The sequence below is a fragment of the Grammomys surdaster genome, unplaced genomic scaffold, assembly GCF_004785775.1.
Source record: "Grammomys surdaster isolate TR1022 unplaced genomic scaffold, NIH_TR_1.0 168, whole genome shotgun sequence".
NCBI classification, from domain to species: domain Eukaryota; kingdom Metazoa; phylum Chordata; class Mammalia; order Rodentia; family Muridae; genus Grammomys; species Grammomys surdaster.
Window position 1 is genome coordinate 4,358,650 of NW_021604616.1, and position 13,315 is coordinate 4,371,964.

A 13,315-nucleotide genomic window follows, 5' to 3' on the forward strand; every position below is an offset into this window, starting at 1 on the left:
GGTGGTGGGGCTTCCCCTTTTTAGTTGAAAGCTGAACATAAAACCTTGATCAGAGAACTTTGTCTTGGCTTCATCTCTTCTGGTCCTCCATCCTCCTTTTGTTCCCAGCCCCCTTTCAGGAGAACCCAGTGGACCCTAACTAGAGTTGACAGTGTTTGTGAGCCTGTGTCATCACAAGACTAATAATTCTTCTTATACACTGAGCCATCTGACTAGTTCCAGAAATTTAGTATGTTTAAGGAGTACAATTTTATATACTAAATATATAACACGGAGAGGTGCTAAAGTTAGAGAATTCTTGAACCTGCTTCAGATTTGATAGGATGTTTATAATTTGGACAATTATTTAATTTCAGTGGATCATATAAACCAAAGTGCTGATAGCATTACTGATTTCACCGAAACACTATGAGGATCTAATGAGATTACATGTGATGAACTTTCATAGTATGCTAAATAAATACGCTATAACCATAATGCACTGTACCTGGACTAGTTCATCTCAAAAATGTCAACTACTTTTCAATCACAAATCTTGGTACATGAATACTAATTTATATGCCTTCAATTAAGCAATGAAAAGAAATAACTGAAACATCTTCCTTGCTTCTTTTTAATTACAGTTGCATGTCTCTTGGATCTGTAACTGAACTGAAAGCTTCTTCCAGGAGGACTAGTGTTCATGGGACCAGTAGACATGGAATTTACAAAGCAGGGAATCAATCAACTGTCTTGCCCAGGTATGGGAACCATGAACAACAATGACCAGTGTGGCATGGCAACTCTGTGGATGCAGTAGCAGAGTGTATCTCTTTGTGATAACTAATTCTATAATCAGACTTCAAGCCCACTCAACAAAAGGGAAATCATGTCTGATGCTGGAAAACTAGCCAACTACAGTTTTCTCCCAGAGACTAAAGAATACCATGACCTAAAGAACAAATTAAACAGCATGTGTTTTTTTTTAAAGTTCATTCTACATAAAAATTTAATATCAAATGTTTGTTTTTCTCCCAGGTTCTATTCCTTAGATTTATCATGTAATTTGACAAATGTTTATTCATTAAGCAATTGTGAGCAGTGGGTTCTGGAAAATGAACTCTGATTCTGCAAGAGCAGCACATGTTCTTAACCACTGAGCCATCCACCCAGAACCTCAAATTTATCTCCCATGCTCCATTATTGAACACTAATTTCTATATGTTCAGTTTTCCAGTTTCAATTATTTTCTGCACAAGAATATTAGTTATAGATATAAGAAAACTACCCACTATAACAAAGATCAGATCGAAAGATCAGAAGAGTGTTCATTAAAGTTATAGGAAAATGGAAGACAACATGTACCTAATGGCAAACTAAATATAAAATATCAAAATATACTTTCCTAAATTTCATTTGGGACAACAAAAGAGAAAAATTAGGCTTAAGATTGAGCAAATATCAATAATGATCATAAAGTCTTATACCTATATTATTTTAAACTAGGGTATATTCATTAGAGATAGCCATTAGTTTCACACAGAAGTTTTCATTTTTATGAATCATATATAAACCCATCTTTCCATAATCATAATCAAGTTGGTATTAAGAATGTATAGGTGAGCTTTTAATATGGCTGTCAATAAAAATGATAACTATTCCTATAACTATTATAATACCATCCACAAGTAGAAGTTGTCCTGCAATATCTTGTGTATTGTCAAGCATATGATCTAAAATATTCAAAAAATATAAAAACAATTAACTGAAAATGAAGTATATATAATGGATATTCTGTTTCAGTGAAATCAGGCATGAAATTTCAAATAGTTTTGAAACCACAAGTCATAATGTATTTGAACACTGACTATCAAGATATGAAAGAATAAAAGTTTAAAACATATTATTAAATTAAAAGTAATTAGTTTTAACAGAAAATATAGCCTTGTGAATAATTATGATTCAAATTTAATATCTAGCAAGAAACAATTAAAGTAAACTGGTTATTTAAGACAATATTTCTGATATTCATGTCCATGTTCAAAATTATTCAATGTTCAGACATTTGTTTATAAATATTAACAAAGTCCTAATTTTTTGGATGTTTTATTTCCATTTCAGATGTTATCCGCTTACCCTATTTCTCCCCCCTCCCCTGACCAGGAACCCCCTATCCCATCCTCCCTCCTCCTGCTTCTATGAGAATGTGCCCCCAACTACCCCCCACTCCCACCTACCCACCCTCAAATTCCCCCACTCTTGGTGTCCAGCCTTCATGGGACCAAGGATCTCCTCTCCCACCTATGCCCAACAAGGCCATCCTCCCCTACATGTACAGCTGGAGCCATGAGTCCCTCCCTATGTGCTCCCAAGCTGGTGGGCAAGATTCTGGGAGCTCTGGTTGGTTGGTATTGTTAATCTCCTCATGGGGCTGCAAACCCTTTAAGCTTCTTCGGTCTTCTCTCTAAGTCTTCCATTGGGAACCCCTTGTTCTGTTCAATGGTTAGCTGTGAGCATCCACCTCTGAATATGTCACATTCTTCCAAGACTTTTACCATGAAGGGGTCTTGAATTTTGTCAAATGCTTTCTCAGCATCTAGTGATATGATCATGTGTTTTTTTTTCTTTGAGTTTGGTTACATAATGGATTACATTGATGGATTTCCATATATTGAACCATCACTGCATTCCTGGGATAAAGCCCACTTGACCATGATGGATGATTGTTTTGATGTGTTCTTGGATTCAGTTTGCAAGAATTTTATTGAGTATTTTTGCATCAATATTCATAAGGGAAATTGGTCTGAAGTTCTCTTTTTTGTGTCTTTTTGTGGTTTAGATATGAGCACAATTGTGGCTTCATAGAACAAATTGGGTAGTGTTCCTTCTGTTTCTATTTTCTGGAATAGTTTAAAGAGAATTAGTATTAGGTCTTTCTTGAAAGTGTGATAGCATTCTGCACTAAAACCATCTGGTCCTTGGCTTTTTTTTTTGTGGTGGGGAGACTTTTAATGACTGCTATTTCTTTAGGAGTTATGGGACTGTTTAGATGGTTTGTCTTCTCCTGATTTAACTTTGGTACCTGATATCTGTCTAGAAAACTGTCCATTTACTCCAGATTTTCCAGTTTTGTTAAATATAGGCTATTGTAGTAAGATCTGATGATTTTTTGAATTTCCCTAATTTCTGTTGCTATATCTCCCTTTTCAGTTCTGATTTTATTAATTTTGAAACTGTCTCTGTGCCCTCTGGTTAGTCTGGCTAAGAGTTTATCTGACTTGTTGATTTTCTCAAAGAACCAGATCCTGGTTTTGTTGATTCTTTGTATAGTTCTTTTTGTTTCTACTTGGTTGATTTCAGCCCTGTGTATGATTATTTCCAGGCATTGGATGTATTTGCTTCTTTTTGTTCTTGATATTTTATGTGTGTTGTCAAGCTGCTAGTTTATGCTCTCTCCAGCTTTTTATTTATTTAATTTTTTGTAGTCATTTAAGAGCAATAAGTTTTCCTCTTAGCACTGCTTTCATTGTGTCCCATAAGTTATGGTATGATGTGCCTTAATTTTCATTAAATTCTAAAAAGTCTTTAATTTCTTCCTTGACTAAGTTATCATTGATTAAAGCATTGTTCAGTTTAAACATGTATGTGGGCTTTCCATTTTTTTTTTGTTATTATTGAAGACTAGCCTTAGTTCATGGTGATCTCATATGATGTAAGGGATTATTTCAATCTTTTTGTATCTTTTGAGGCCTGTTTTGTGACCAATCATATGGTCTATTTCTGAGAAGGTACCATGAGATGATGAGAAGAAGGTATATTCCTTTGTTTTAGGAAGAAATGTTCTATAGATATCTTTTAAATCCATTTGGTTCATAACTTTTGTTAGTTTTACTGTGTCTCTGTCTAGTTTTTGTTTCCATGATCTGTCCGTTGCTGAGAGTGGGGTGTTGAAGTCCCCTGCTATTATTGTGTGAGGTACAATGTGTGCTTTGAGCTTTAGTAAGGTTTTTTTTTATGAATGTGGGTCCCCTTGCATTTGGAGCATAGATATTCAGAATTGAGAGTTCACCTTGGTAGATTTTTTTCTTTGACGAGTATGAAGTGTCCTTTCTTATCTTTTTTGATTACTTTTAGTTGAAAGGAGATTTTATTTGATATTAGAATGGCTACTCCAGCTTGCTTCTTGATAACATTTGCTTATAAAATTGTTTTTCAGCCTTTTACTCTGAGGTAGTGTCTATCTTTGTCACTTAGGTGTGTTTTCTGTATGCAGCAAAATGCTGGGTCCTCTTTATGTATCCAGTCCATTAGTCTATTTTTTTTATTGTGGAATTGAGTCCATTGATGTTAAGAGATTTTAAGGAAAAGTGATTATTGCTTCATTTTTTTTTGTTATTAGAGGTTGAATTATGTTTGTGTGGCTATCTTTTTTTGGGGTTGTTGAAAGATTACTTTCTTGCTTTTTCTAGTAAACCATGTGTTAGTATAAATATTACATAACATATTGAGAAGGAATTGTAGAAGTACACTAGATTTGCAAATATATTAATATGCAGCAAGGTAAATATGCATAACTTAATCATCTCATTGCAGTAATTAACCATGGAAGTTATAACTTACAAATTGGCTTTCAATTTTCACTGAGAAATTTTTTGTCTTTATTGCTAGATTGTCAGAGTCTGAAACATCCTTTTTCTGACTGCATTTGTTGAATTATTGCTAATTTACATTGATATGGGGTATGATTCATTGCAGGTAGACATGAAGACAGACACAGGGACACATGTACACACATATGTACATATATAAACCTTTTGTCTTATAAATTTCTTCTGTATTTCTTTCTGAACTGTACTTTTTTTCATAACTTTCTAAACCTGGCTTGTCATGAACTGTATACTATATATTAGAAAATTCTTGAATACAGTGGATGAAATGGTGGGAACCCTGCAGTTCTGTTTGTAATTCAGCTGGAAATGAGAATGATTTGCAGTTCTGGATCTTGTGAGTGACATCTGGGGTCAGGGCCTTCCTGTGGTCTAAACCCTTACGCCTGTGTAATTGGACACAAGTTCTAAATAATTAATGTCCAAACTGAACTGCATAGTTAGGTAATCAAACAGTATCCAGGGATTTAAACAATCAGAAACTTTGAGGGAATTCTCACATATATGTTTTCAAGTATAGTAAATATAATATCAATTCACATAGCAAAGAAATCATTGCCATTTACTAAATTATGAAGTTTGATGCAGCATTTTCTTCTAATATTTGGACCAGAGTTCAGTTAAGTTCAACTGCTATTTTTTGTTTCCTGTATATTGATTTAACTTTCACTTATGCTATAAAATAAAGACCTATCTTCATTTCCTGACTATGGGTAGTGTGAGAATATACAGTGTGTCAACAGAGTCCTTTCTTTTGTAAATGTGTTTTACTTCCTTACAAGGTATCCTTTGAACACTTGTGAAAACTTATTTCTATAATGTTTTTTGATATCACTGTGTCTTCTAAAGTGAGTAAAGAAACTCACTTTAGAGATGGAAGCTTAAAAATGAAAGTTTTATTTTCTGAGCACTCAGGGAGGCTACCAGTTCCAGATCTGAACTGAATTCTCGAAAGGAGATTGTATAACATTTTTATAGAATGGAAACACAGAGAGAGGTGGGAAGTGTAAATTTGTTATCCAATTATATTTTGCCATTATGGGTTAAACAAGCAAGTACTCCTTGGAGAGGCATAAGGTACAAGCCTGTTGAAGCAACAAGACACAACACTTCAATCTCTTTTACTCTCTTCTATGCTTGTAATATATAAATACTGGAATCGACTTATATCACATAGGTTATATGACATAGATTTCTATCACTAAAAACCTCACATGAAATAATCACTGTTGTAAATAGTTAATTAGGAAAAGCTAGACATTATATCTCTTTCATTCTTACCTTTATATTATCAAGGCAACAACATACACACCGAAAATACTTTTTCCGTTACTCTCTACCAAACTGGAAATGACTTTCTTCATACTTTACTTCTTTTAGTGGTTAACATAAGCTGGGAGATAACATTTATAAAATCTTGAGTATATTTTCTTTTTGCTAAGTGAATAGTCAAGATATTGCTTTAGTGAAGCCATTCATATTCAGATATATTACATTATAAGAATTAATGGGTCACTTCACTATTTGCAGTAAAAGACAAGGTGAGACTCCTTACTTGAGGTACTTTGCAATAAGTCTTAGTCATTATATATACTGGCAAGTGCACTTTGTTGGCTCAGGGACAACAAAGTAGTCCTGTAGCTGCTCTTTGGCACGTGTATTATTTGTGTAGAGATTTGGTATCCTCCGAGCAGTAACAGAATTGTGTAACTCCTGCTATATAATGGGCTTCTCTATCACTCCCAGAATCTAACTCAACAGTGAGAAGATTTGGTCAGCTTTTACAATTACCATGTTTTTCTTCCTGAACCTCTTTAGTTTTATGTTGGCTCCAAATCCAGGGTCAGCCACAGATATAAATGAAAACTATCCTCCATTTTGGGATCAGGTCAGTGGAAATATAGAAGATTTTCCAGTTGAAAATAACAAGACCATCATTAATATCTTGAGTTATATGGATCTACTGCAGTTATATAAGATTCTTATAACACAAACTAACAAATATTTTGTGCAGTTTGGATCAAATTATACAGGGAATGTACCCTGGGCTCTCACCTTAACTTATGGAAAGCTATATACAACAGGTATGTACATTTTCATACTTTCTGAGGAAGTCTTTGTTGTCACTATTAAGATTTTTAAATGTGTTTAAGTGTTATTGCTATTAAAACCATTTCTCTACAGGATCAACAACTTCCTATGGTTCAGTGAATAAAATCACTGAGCAATACGACATAGCATACTTGTCTTTTCATTACATAAACTATCCACTTCTAGTATAGCTTTTCATCTAAATCACTGTCTCACACAGGTATACAGTATAGAGAAGAAAAATCCATTCTAGATTAGGAACCTCTGACCCCTTGTTCCAGCCCAACAGTCTTCTTGGAGAAATTGGTAGTACAAGTACTTCTGTCTCGTGACTTATGTTTAACACAGACAAAGATACAAAACATCCCTTTACTGAGAAATCAAAGTGAAATGTCATACAAAATAAGACCAAGTATATACTTTTCCTTAAATGCCTAGATTTTGCCTTATGCTAATAGGAAGAAAATCTAAGACAAGATATTAGAAAGAAAAGTATAGACAACATGACTGAACTACTCATTCTTTACACTGAAACAACAAAGATAGGGTAATCAATTAGAGAGAATAGGCTATCGCAGAAACTATGTTTCTGGAATGTTCTTTTCTTCTTTCTCCTCCTTAGTTGTATTTTTCTATGCAATGCACATATTCTAAAGTCTTTCAGTCAGTTTTATTACCACAGAGGCTTTCTACATTTAGCTTTCCCAATTCATGATATTCTTTGCCAACCTGTCTTGCTTGGCTGTGAATAGAATCAGGCCATGCACAGAATGGAGCAATACCAGAATGTCACATTTTGCTGCAGAACGGTGGTTTCTTTTCATTACAGTTACTTTTAAAAAGCACTCAGCCAATTTGGGAAGAATGACTTGGCTCTCAGAGGCAGCATGGAAACTGTAAGCTTCTGCTGGTTCAGCTCAGTCAACAAGGATTTTTCAGATGAGTCTCTGACTGCTGTCCAACTCTTAAAGCCTCTGGAAGCAGATGGAATGTCTTGTCCAGCCTTTACCAGCAAAGACTCGACCTTCCTACATTTGCTTTTTTCTTCTGCTCTTTCTTACCAGTCTCTATTATAAGCCCAAACATTATGCTAGACATATTTTATATTTACTCATGTTTTCTCTGCAGGTAGATTTTCAGACCCTTCCAAGATTTCTGCGAGTGCTTATAATTCTCAACATTCTGGGTTGCTATTATCTAAGAATGGCTGGTTTGGTAAGTGTTCCGTTTGCCCTACATATCTTAACTGATCTGAAGACATGATGCTTGCTTTGACATGGTGTGGGGTTGCTTAGCTGAGGTAAACATTGTCATTTCCTTGGTGAATATACACATTTTTTCTCCATTTTCCTTGGCCACAAATCAAGTATAGAAAACATATAATAGGATAACTCTTACTGTAGCCTTTGCTGAATTATGATACACAGTGCATTATTGCCTTAAGTGTTAAAAATGATAAATTTCTACTTATGTCCTCACGATTTGAGATTCTTTGGTTATTTTACACCCTTTCATCTATATTTCTATTAACTACTGTCTCTTCTATTTGTACTTCTAGTCTATAGCCTTGATTAAACACTTCAGAGACATCCTTCAATTCCATCTTAACCACACCATCAGCATTTACGTAGCTCAGCTAAAGAAATATTGAAAGCTATTTAAAAACTTCTTCCTTCGTCTGTTTCCAAATACTTTTTATTATATACTGATTCCTAAACTCTTCTTCTGTAAAACACTGATTTTGCCACAGAATAAACAAAATGATTGCTTGTGAGCTCACATTGACATCAGCTTGGTTATTTGAGGCCTTACAGAAGAATAGCCTTATAGTATGGTCCAAAAGACCTCAATGGCTACCAGAGACCTGTTCACATAAATTGCACTGAAGTTGAAATTTGAAGGTGGATCACGGGGTCGCTTATTTTATGCTCCCCTGAGCTGGGGCTGCGCTCCTTTAATTGGAGACTCCGAGTTGGGTCTATTTCTGGTGTTGGCACAGTTCCAAGAAGGCCCAGCTTCTCTCTGTGCTGCCCCGTACATAGAGGAGACTGGGCGAGTCGGGCTCAAAGTCCAGCCAGGCCCTGGCCTCCAAGCAGGGAAAGGATGGGAATGAGAAGCGAGACCGGGTTAGGCCTCGCAAGCAGCCTCGAAGGAGCCCAGTGAAGTGCCAACTCCAAAGAGACCTCAGGGCCAACCAAAGGGAAGCAAGAATAAGGGTGCCACCAAGACCCAGAAAGCCACTACAACTCCGGGGAGGCATCAAGGGGCAGACCCAAGAAACTGGAGAAAGAGGAAGGGGAGGGCATCACGCAGGAGTCCTCGGAGGAGGAGCAGTGACCACTCCGCAGTGACCACTCTGCTCCTTAGCCACTGAGGAGCAGCTTTCTTTCCCCTGGGACTGGAAGCCCGGCTCCCCAGCCCCTCCCCGTTCCCACTGCACACTACCGCACCAGGCACCAGATGCAGGCTCTGCTCGACGGTACCCACGGGAGCAGGATGTGGCTCAGTCCCCGTGCCCTCCTCCCCAACACACCTGCCCACCCCTGACAAGGCTAACTTCTCATTTAGCAGCAGCCCGGCCTTCTGCGTACCTTCCTTAGAGCCCTCGCTCTCTGGGCGCTTTGTTTTGTGGCTTCCTTTTGCCCTACTGCTCCTGGCTTTCCCGTAGAGGGTCCTGGGAGCATTCCCTGGCCTTAAACGGCCCCAGGCCCATCTCATTCCAACAAGTCCCATTGGCTGACCTGGAAGCAGCAGTGTGGTCAGTGTAGGGGATGCTTAGATCCCAGCATGTCCCCCACCAAAGTGTCACTGGATGGGTGTCTCAGCCCCTCCTGCCCCACCCTATGTAGATCCTGCTCTGGGTTGGCTGAGCCCCTTGGTTGGACAACAGGAAGTAGGATGATGTTGGCTCCACCTACTTTGCTGTTCTCACATGGGATGAGACAGACGAGTTTCCACCCATCTCCAGAGAGGTCCTATTCTTGCTTCCACCTAAGGCAGACCGGTACCAACACGTCTCCCCCACCACATTCTAGGCTGTTCCTTCCAACAGCAGGGCACTAAGGAGCTAGCCTTGCCGTCCCCTCCTTTCGGTCCTCCCTCCCCCCCAAAGTTCTGGTTCCGTCTTTTCCTCTGTTCACAAACCTCTGGACGGTTGTGTTGTCTTTTCATTAATACTTAGACACCCACCACTGCTACCAGCGCCAGATGTTCATTCTCCAGATGTTGCCTGTATTCTCCCCCTCCCTCCACCCAGTACACTCTAGAGGAAGGGGGAACTGAGGCGCAGCAGGCTGGTTACCAACAACGCTACACTAAGGAAGATGGGGCCCGGCCCACGGATGCTGCATTGGAGTGAGGGGGGTCCACTTTGATGGGAAAAGGATGTAGGACCACCTCCCCTTGTTCTGTGGGGAGGAGTGGCCAGTATTTGTCCCAGTCCTGGGCTTCCCCTCTGGTTTCCTATTTGCAGTTTCTCGAAGGAAAAAAAAAAGATGAATCATATAAACTCATATTTCAAAATAACGATCATGCTTTATAAACAACAGAAATAATTCTACTACTACAGTTAATTCACAATAAAACTTATATATCTTTCAGAATATCCTCAAAAATAATTAAATATCTATGGGTAAAGCTAAGCAAGAAAGTGAATGACCTCTACGTAAAAAAATGTTAAGTCTCTGAAGAAAGAGATTGAGGTGGAAGTAAGAAAATGGGAAGACCTCTCATTCTCATAGATTGGTAGAATTGTTACTGTGAAAACGACCACCTTGCTAAATATAATTTACAGACTCAGTGCAATACCAATCAAATTTCTATGACACTGGATAGACAAAACAATTTTGTCCAAAATAAGCAGTGCTAGAACTATAATATCAGATTCCAATCTGTTACAGAATTGTAGTAATAAAACTAACGTAATAGGGCTGGAGAGATGTTCAGCAACTCAGTTCCTAACACCAACATGACACCTTTTGTAACAACAATACTAGGCCATTTGGTGCCCTTTTCAGGTCTCCACAGGCACCAGGCACACACAAACACACACACACACATACACACACACACGCACACACATGTACTATTATTATTATGCTATTTTCAAAATTATGTACATATAAATATGTGTGTATAAGTATTATAAAAGCACAAAACAGACACGTAGATCAATAAAGCAAAATGGAAAACCAAGCATGATTTGTGTGCTAATTGTCTCTATCAAATTTGCTTAAGCACTTCTAGTGTTTTGTGATTCTCAGGGACAACAATTTCAGTAGACTCGTGTTGGGGACTCTAGACCACCATCCCAGCTAACAAAAGTTGCTTAATGAATTGCCTTTATGAGAAACTGTCTCTTTTGGGAGAATCTGACCTTCAGCTAAGAAAGAATTTCCTGTTCATAGAGAACTGTTGCCCCTGGACACTCCGGGAAAAACCGCAGAATGCTCCTCCGGATGACTGACCTTATCTATGGATAGTTGATAGAGTCCCCATCCTGTTCTTTGTCCCCCTTCCTCCTTTGCCTAGAGTATATCTTGCAAGCCACTTCCACATTAAAGCAGACCTTGACAAGGCGACATTTGCTTGGTCTCATCCTTTCTCTTGCCCATGTTCCTTTTCAGGTGAGGTCCCCCTAGACCCCCACAAATAACTGGACCCGCGGGTCGGGTCAGACTCGATAGTGGTACATGTGAATAAATCATTAAGTAGGGCCTTAATGATTGTGCTAATCACATTTTGACTAGGTGCTGTTTAATTCCAGACACTCTGTCTTCTGTTATATTGCAGGCCTTAGTGCACATGTGATTGCTTTGAGATTCTTTGCTTCAGTTGAGTCAAACGTTTTGGAGGTTATAAGACATCAGATAGCTCTAGTATCTCCAGGGGGTAAAAGGCCTGACTTCTATTACTCCCTTGAAGAATGTAATTTTACAGAACCACATGCTTTGGAGTCAGCCAAAATTCTGTATAAGGTACAGCAATTCAATTATTGCTTTTTCATCTGAATGACATGTCTTAGTCAGAGAAGAGCTTCCATTGCAGTCATAGTTGCAAAATTTACTAAACTCAATATTTATGTAGGATATACACTAGAATTATAGAATGATATTTTTTTCTTTTGGAATTTGGGATGGTATCCTGAAATGTTGATAATTAGCAGTAAATTAACATGGCTGTATTTGTAAAAATATTAAAATTGATATCTTAATTTCCAAATATGTGCCAGTTAGTTCACATAAAAAAGCATGTAAAGCAAATAATGAAAGTAAATGTCACCTTAAAGTCTTAAATTTATCTTGATAATAAGTTTCTATAAAATTTAATGCAGTAGTATTTCAAAATAACCAGTTTTAGCAATTGACTCACAGTTATTAAATTTATTGTAGTTCGATATGAGTTCTATTCTCATCTTTCCCATTGTTCAGTACCTGAACTCCAGGAGGCCAGTATCTATCCTGGATGCTATTCCTGTGCATGACACAGATGAAAGCACAGTAACCCTTCTAATGTGGAAGGCCCATCGGGAAGCTATCAATATTGGATTATGTTCAGTGGACTCCAAAGTTCAGTGACATGTAAGACAACTGTTTTCTGTGATATAATCACCTGTTCATTTCACAGCTCATAGTTGCTGATGAATAAACTCTTCATCAAATTACCTAGTAGCTCTAAGGAATAGATAGATCATGGGAGGAAAATAAACATTGAGTATTTAATTTTCATTTAGAATAGGTTTTTTTTTAAACATATGCTGTTTATATTGTTCTTTAGGTAATGCTATTTTTTCAGTTTCTGAGAGAAAAATAGCCCTGGACTTTCTAATTACCATGGAGTTTTGTGAGGTCACAATATGCCCCTCACATTTTAATAGTTCAAAAGAATTCCTTGTAGGTTTCCCACACAGGCTACACAAAAATGGAGAGAATCCAGTTTTGCAAAAGGAGTTTAGCCTACAGGGAAAAGAATTTTATGCTTCAGTACAACTCTTTTTGAAGCTAAATAAAATCGCAAGAATGATGCTGAAAATAAGTAAAACCTAAATGTGTCAAAGTCACATGAGATCTGAATGCTTAACAGTTCACTCAACAGGGATCATTGTCTATCTATTACATCTTAGATAAACAGAATATGATTATAAAATTTGAAGAAGCTTAGCATTTAATTAATTTAAGCAATAAAATACCCATAAAATAATTGGCGCATATTATCACCAATGTAATACTATAAATGTTCTTAAAATTTTAAACATTTCTGAAAAGATTTAGAAGCTCCAGGATCTGAGGGTAGGAAGAAGGCTCCACTGGTGTAAGCATGTGTTGTGCAAGTCTGATAGTCTGAGTTCTAGCTCAAGATCTCATAGTAGAAGGAGAAAAACAAACTCCCCAAAATTTTCTTTAACCTTCATGTATGCGACATGGCACATTTGCATTCATAACTACTAAGTAAAATGTGAAAGAAATCACAAATGCAGATGGAAAGTAGATCATGCCAAGTAAATCCCAGGATAATTATTTTGATTATTGAAAGTTTTTCTCAATCTTCATTAGTTCTTTAATGTTTGTATAACTATTGTT

At 37.3% G+C, this 13,315-nt stretch overlaps 1 long non-coding RNA gene and 1 pseudogene across 1 annotated transcript; both read left to right on the forward strand.

Moving 5' to 3' along the window:
• Nucleotides 1-646: 646 nt before the first annotated feature.
• On the forward strand, nucleotides 647-8,516 carry LOC114620357. Its single transcript, XR_003711310.1, has 3 exons — nucleotides 647-740; nucleotides 7,866-7,952; nucleotides 8,296-8,516. It is a non-coding gene; the product is annotated as an uncharacterized LOC114620357 (long non-coding RNA).
• A 70-nt stretch (nucleotides 8,517-8,586) lies between these two features.
• Nucleotides 8,587-9,074, forward strand: LOC114620369 (annotated as a pseudogene).
• Nucleotides 9,075-13,315: the final 4,241 nt, after the last annotated feature.